Genomic DNA, 7,500 nt, shown 5'->3' with positions numbered 1-7,500 from the left:
AATATATGAACATATTGTGACATTTTGTCCATAATAACATAAATAATATAAAGTTTCGTATTACATATACTCTATTTTTTAATATATTCTGCATATCTCATTTTATGACAACAGACAAGCAAACTATATTCCCATTATAAGCTTCGCTCTAATTTCGCATCGTTTCACCTGAATATATCGTGAAATTTCATCCCGTCAAAATTTTGCGTCAATCCTTTTTATCTTAAAGGATTAAAGACAGTTGCAAAACGCCACGGTGTTTCGGGGTTTGTTTAAATTTCCGCCAAATGAAAAATGGTAGTTACTAACGGCACGTCTGGTTACAATTTTCGTTTACAATTCTTTTGGCGAGTAAATATGACGTACTGGGTCGATACTCAGTAGTCGGTTGTCCCTGAAATTTGAACTGTTGAGAACGAGGTAATAACAGGGCGACTGGTTTGTTGCTGTGTAACGTATACACGTTTCTGAATAGTTTTCTGCTTTAAATGAAATTAACTGCTACCCGACGGAGTTTCGACGTAGCGATAAACACGCCACTGAAAAAAGCGACGAATGGGAATGGAAAATACGTAAAGATTTTTTTGACAAAATAAAGAATCATTTTGTCAGATTTCAAGAAGAGTTTGGGTAAATTCAATTTATGCTCTTTGCTACTTGACTTACGTTTATAACACTAAAAGTTATCTTTACAAGCAGCGAAGTGATTTAGTTTCATCCGTAGTTCGGTTGCTTCCAATTTTTTCATTTTCACATTGTGTAAATTTCGACCAATTGCGGGGAGACGTGATCGCGAGGAGAGACGTCAACGGGGGTCGTAAATCCCCGTTACGATTATAACAATCGACACCACGAATTGATCGATCCCCTGATTTCCGTTGAGATAATAGGGGTGATTGAGTTTGTATAACACTGTGATTCACAGAATTATAAATTATATATTTCCAACACGTAGATTACACTGACGTAGAGAAATAAATAGTTAACAACTTGTCGCACGAAGATGCGATAGATATGTACGCTAGAGCAGGGCTCTTATAATGGAAATTAATGTATTAATGGACTTAGCACTATAATATATTTAGGAGAGAAGATGTGTGTTCGACAACACCGAGAACCGACAAAAGATTTGCGTGAAGTATGCGACTCTCGCGCTATGTGTAGACTGCCGCGTTAGGCGTTAGTTTTTAGACTGTCTGTCGCTCTTTTTCTAATACGGGAGAAAAGTTCGGTGTGGGTGTGCCCCTGTGCCTAAAGAACGCGGATTCGTTGTTCCCACTTTCGTTAGGAAAAGCGAGGGCAACGAACCGCGGTGTCGATTGGTCATGACCTGCACTACTGCTCGAAGGGATGAGTAGGGAGTCTCCTACCATCGTGGTGGATAGATGACTGTGTGCGTGAGAAAAACCTAGCTTGTTTTATTACAGGGCTATTCGGATTTTCCTAATGGGTGCATACCCGCTTTCTCCGTGTTTTAAGTCCGACTAATAAACCCAAGGACCTCTCTAAAAACCGACTGTGTTTCGAGAATATTTTTAAGCTTTAGAAATTCTTCAAGACAAACGGATTGAAGACACATGGCGAAACAATACAGGGAAGTGAAAGTTATGGTGGGTCCTTATGTGAGGGTCGAAGTGACGTTACGCAGGTCGGTTGTTGTCCGGTCGCGCGGGCTGGCGTGCAGATGTTTTAGGCGGCGTAACACATTGCGTATTACAATATTGATGTTAAAATATTATTATAGAAAAACATGTTAGCAACTTAATTTTCTATTTGTTCGTTTCTCTGTTTTCCTTATTCTGTTTTTGGATTTGTGGTGGATGATTTAAATAATGACGTGACGAATTGATACTTGATATTGTCGAATATATTTAAAATTATTCTAAATACAGAATTGATCGCACGGGAGACAAAGATTTTGTAACGAATCCTAGCGGCTGCCATTTGTCGTTCACGCGCTGTTGCCGATACCGGATGCGCTAATGTCACGTAAAACAACAAAATAAAAAAAGAAATTTGAGGTGTAAATAAAAAAAAGAAACTTTATTTTTTTCTAACAACAATTCACTTTACAATCCACTTCCAAACTCTAGGAGTGACTTTCCAAGACTGAAAGCTCTTATGATTTGACTTTCGATCGAATCCGATTACTTTCTTTTGTCATCCCTCAACATCCCCACCATGCATTTGCATTTGCTAGGCGTCCGCGACCGTTGCCACGTGCTCTTTCTTCTAGAACCTTCGGCGGAAGGACCGTTGGGATGTTGACGGTTCATTAGACACTTCAGCGATATTGCCGCCGATTGTCGCCGAGTGCCGCCACATCTTTATCTCCATCGTCAGTCCATCGGATTTGAAGTATGCCGGTCGTGACACTAACATTGTGGCGTCAGAGACGATGCGTTTTGACTCGCGAAAGGCGTTTTCGGTTTGCTTCGACCACTCGATTCGCCGCGAACAGCTCGTACGTATCTTTGTTCGCGAATCCGCGTAGTTTGTTGCACGGGTATACGTTTATATTGACACCGGTGTTCACAAGGAAAGAGATCCTTGGTGCCCTGTCCGTCACGAAAATGCGACGGGATACTAAAGCCATCGCCACATGCCGCGTTTACGGACGGCTGGTCTCGTTTCACTGGGTCCAGTTGCAAGGGGCCCGGCACTTCCTTGCGCGGTCTCGAAAGGTCTCGTGGTAATAGCAGAGACCGGACTTCTGCGGTCTATCCTTCGAACTTGATATCAATCTTGCCTTCCGTATGTAGAATAACGATGTGAGGTGGATAGTGGGTGAAGGTGCCCACAAGAAATACTCTTGATGTTCAACAAAAAAGTTAATTAAATTATTAACAATCAACAGTCAACAATTTATGATCAACAATTAACGACTAACGATTAACTGTCAACAACAATTAACGATTAACGATGAACGATCAAAAACAATTAACGATTAACGATGAACAACAATTAAGGATTAACGATTAACGATTAACTATCAAGAGTCAATAATCACGTATCTCTAATTGTGTTTGCTTCGCTATGACGCTTAACCTTTCGTACTCCGCAGCTCGGGGCAGAATGAATCTTTGATTCGAAACCAAATGGATTCTTTTCTTTGTTGCCCTTCGATATCTCCACTACGCACGCGTTTATTAGATGTCCGTAACGGTTGCCGCGTATGCATTCTTCCGAATATTCGGCGAAAGAACTGTAGGGATATCAATGGTACATTAGGCGTGTCGGCCTTACGCTTTGAAGGTATGCGCTTTGTGTCGCGAAGCCGTTGGAAAGTTCCATGGTCGAGTGCCACCACAGATGCATGACGATTAGATACAGACGCTTCAAGTATTACAATTAATAGCTGATACAACTGCAACAAAACAGATGTCCTTTATGCAAGACTACTGAAATTACACAGCTACAATAAAATAAGGAATACGTCTGTACTGTGGGAAACATAAATAAATATACACATAGTAGCTTATACAACATGTATGTGGAGGACGATTAAACGCGTTGTTGATTAATGACCAGACGAGTTGATACTTAGTGTAGTCAAGTGTATTTAAAATTATTTGCAGTACAGAATTAGTCGTCGTTCGCTTAGTGTTGCTCGATATATGTATACAAGGTAATGCTTACGTTCGTTCGATATTAATTCGCTATAAGAATGTTCGATACTAACTGTCTTAACGATCGTGTTCTTTTATTTATACTCGGGGGAGCATCGAAAACTTTAAATTCAACCTCGGTTGACGATTGCACGTAGCGGCAACATTGTTTTGCCCGGAGTTTGTTTATCGTTACGCTTTGCTTGTCACGTAAAAGTAATGGGAAAATAATAATAAAAAAATGTTGGGTTCTTGGGTGTTGGGTAATCATTTCATTGGAATACGGGCATTTACTTTTAAAATGTTCTGTTAACATTAGTCTAAATCTTTTAATTTCGCTGAGTTTTGCATATATATCCTTAATGTCTAAACCTATAATTACGTTTACAGATTCGCTATGTATGTATGCATGAGCTAATTTTTCTTGATATATAGAACTACCGTTAAGGGGTATAACGTTTAGCTTAGCTAACTATGAAGAAGGTGAAGATCGTCCTGGAAAGTAAGGTTTAATACGGTTACCATGTATTTTCCTAATCGAGTGATTTACTATTATTTCATAATAAGGGCTTTTTCACTTTTTCAATGGTGTATGGCCCTGGCCATTCAGTATCTATCTTGTGTTCTTTATGATCGTTATGAATTAATACTAAATGTCCTTCTTTAAAAATAGATTGAGGTTTGGCAATTTTAGAGAAGTTTCTAATAAATTTTCTATAGTATCTAGCTAGCCCAAGGAATGATTTTACATCTGTAGGATTTTTTGGTAGTTTGAAATTCTTTACCGTTTCTATCTTTTTAGGGTTAGGTTTTACTCCATCTGCTGTCACTACATGTCCTAGATATTCTAATTCGGGCTTTAAGAATTCACATTTATCTGGTTGTATTCTTAGACCTACTTTCCCGAGTCTTTGGAATATAATGACTAAGTTTTTAGTATGTTCTTCTATCGATTGCCCGAATATAATGATATCATCGAGATAAACGAAACAATGATTGTTAATCAAACCTCTTAACGTGGTATCCATCATTCTTTGAAAGGTAGCAGGTGCGTTCTTGAGCTCGAATGGCATTCTATTATAAGGGAAGTGTTCTTGTGGTGTGCTAAATGCAGTGTATTTCTTTGAATTCTCGTCCATGGGTATTTGATGGAACCTTGAGAATAAGTCTAAAGAGGAGAAATATTTCGCATTTCCTAGCTGTGATAGTATATCGTCAATGTCAGGTAGTGGATACGCGTCTTGGTCTGTTAGTTCGTTTAACTTCCTAAAGTCAATCACTACTTTTGTTTCCCTGATGCGTCGATTTTCTTTGGAACGATCCAGACAGGAGAGTTATAGGGGGAGTCGGAGGGTTCTATAATCTCTTTGTTTAACATTTCAGTCATCTGTTTATTTATTTCGGTTTTATGATGTTCGGGAGGACGGTAGGATTTTACGTTGATGATCTTGTTAGGTAGATGATACATTTACACTGTACACGTGAATGTGTGTGTAAGCGTCAGAGGGCGTCCAGGTCTCAGTAGAGACAAAAGACGGTTGGAGGCTGTTAGGAGAATCTAGAGGAGGTGGTTGACAACAAGCGTGCGTGCAAGAAGGTTATCGAAGTCTTCAGAGTGTAATATATATATGTATAGCTGTTGTGTGCGAAATAAAGTAAACTATTCGTATTTTCGAATCCTCTCTATACCTTAACATGGTAGCAGAGCGTGGTTACTAGTTTTGCAAGCTATTTAGTGCGTGGTTTTTAGTCTTGCGAGTTTAGTAAGGGAAGACACGTTCAAAGAATATAAAATAAAAGAAAAAATACTTCAAGCACGTAGGAACGCTTGAGTAAAGAATAGGAAATCAATTAAAATGGAGAGATCGGAAATTATGCTATCGATATTTGATGGTGAGGGTTACGGTATGTGGAAGAAGAGAATAACAATGTTTCTGAGATATAAAGAATGTGATATTGTTATAACTAGAGTGAAGACTGAAACAGACAATCCAGACTGGGATAAAAAGGATCCGAAGACGATAAATATAATTTACAGTGCCTTCTCAAATAGACAATTAGAATATATTAGGAAAGAAAAAACAGCGTATGAAATAATGAAAAAGTTCGACGAAGTGTACTTGAAAGAATCGACGGCACTAGATCGTGTGCAGAAGGAGATTGGAGAAGATAAGTCTTGATAAATACAGTGATTCAGCATCGTTTTTTAGCGATTTTGAAAAATTAATAAATGAATTAAAAGGTGCAGGCGCAAAAGTGAGTGAGAGGGAAAAGCTGAATTACATGATAAATACGTGTTACGTCGCGTAACACTCTACCTAGCCCAGGCCACACACCGCGCGCAAGATGGCAACCAGATATCTTCGGATACTCACTGCGTACCCTCAATAGTCTCAAGTATCTTCCATAAATCTTAGGAATTTCCTAGCAGAGGTCCTTCAAACCAAACAAACGTCTGTTTCAAAGCATTTCTAAAGACCTTTGTCTACTACGGCTTGACAAGGGAAAGCTAGTTTTTCTCACGTATGCTGCAACTTTCCTCCCACTAACCACTTTCTCTCGAGGGCGGTTAAGACCCTTCGTTTAACCAATTAAAAACGAAGGCTATTTCCCTCACTCTTCTAACTAAAATCGTCACCAACAGATCCGATGGACCCGTGCGCTAGACACACCCACCCTTAGCTTTCCTCCGACACAGCATCGTCACTCAACTTCACTTCTTCCACATCGTTGGAAAAGTCAACTACTAAGTCTACCGCTAATGCCATCGTGCAGTCTAAACATAACGCGAGAGTCGGTCTCGGTATTGTCGAGCCTACATTTCCTCTCCTAAATATCTTATAGTGCTACGTCCACTAATACATTGAATCCAATCACAAGAGCCCTGCTCTAACGTACATATCTATCTTATCTTCGTGCGATAAGTGATTATCTATCTATCTATGCTCATCAGTGTAATCTAAGTGTTGGAAATATATAATTTATAATTCTGTGAATCACAGTGTTATACAAACTCAATCACCCCTATTATCTCACCGGAAATCAGGGGATCGATCAAGTCGTGGTGTCGATAGTTATAATCGTAACGGGAATTTACGACTCCCGTTGACGTCTCTCCTAGCGACTACGTCTCCCCGCGATTGGTCGAATAAACATTGTGATTGGTTCATTTCCTGCTGCTATATTCGGTTTCGCCGAGAATCGTGAACACGTACGCTGGAAGCAATGCGGGGTAATTATTTAATTTATTTCATAATATTATTTAACATATATCGTGAAAAGTTCTGAATATTCGGATTCTTCTGTTATCGTTTCATCGTATGTTAGCATTATCAGCTCTCGATATCGAATTGACAAACAGAATTTTTCTCATACAAAGTAAGCGATGCAATTAAAAAATTTTCCATTTTAATTGGAATTATTTATCACAGACATTTTAACGAGCATTCGTGTTATAAATCTTATACATATATATATATGTCGGAGATGAAAGAACACCGGAGTCTGTAATTGAACAATTGTAGTTATTCAATCCGATTGTAATTGTTCGAGATTACTGACGGTGAGCTTTGGCTCGAGGTGACAGTCTGTCGCCCAACGTTGCCGCGGTCAAGGGATGAACGCTTTGCCTAACAAAGGTATGGAGTAATTCTATAGCTCTCCTTAAAAGAAATATTCGTGGCGACACGCGACAGTAAACATTCGAACGGTTTCTGTCCCGTGGCTCGCCACACGCAGACCCTATTCTTCGAGTAAGATGATTGCCAGATGTCGATGCGTCTCCACAGTACGTGATCGGCTAGCGCGAGGGCCCGTTATAAATCTTAAGGTTTAGTTAACTAAAGTCCTTCAAACAGACAAACAGTCTTTGTCCCAACTACGGGAAAATAGG

The sequence above is a fragment of the Bombus vosnesenskii genome, unplaced genomic scaffold (assembly GCF_011952255.1).
Source record: "Bombus vosnesenskii isolate JDL3184/JDL3185 unplaced genomic scaffold, Bvos_JDL3184-5_v1.1 scf7180000015916, whole genome shotgun sequence".
Classification (NCBI taxonomy): domain Eukaryota; kingdom Metazoa; phylum Arthropoda; class Insecta; order Hymenoptera; family Apidae; genus Bombus; species Bombus vosnesenskii.
This window is presented reverse-complemented; position numbering follows the sequence as displayed.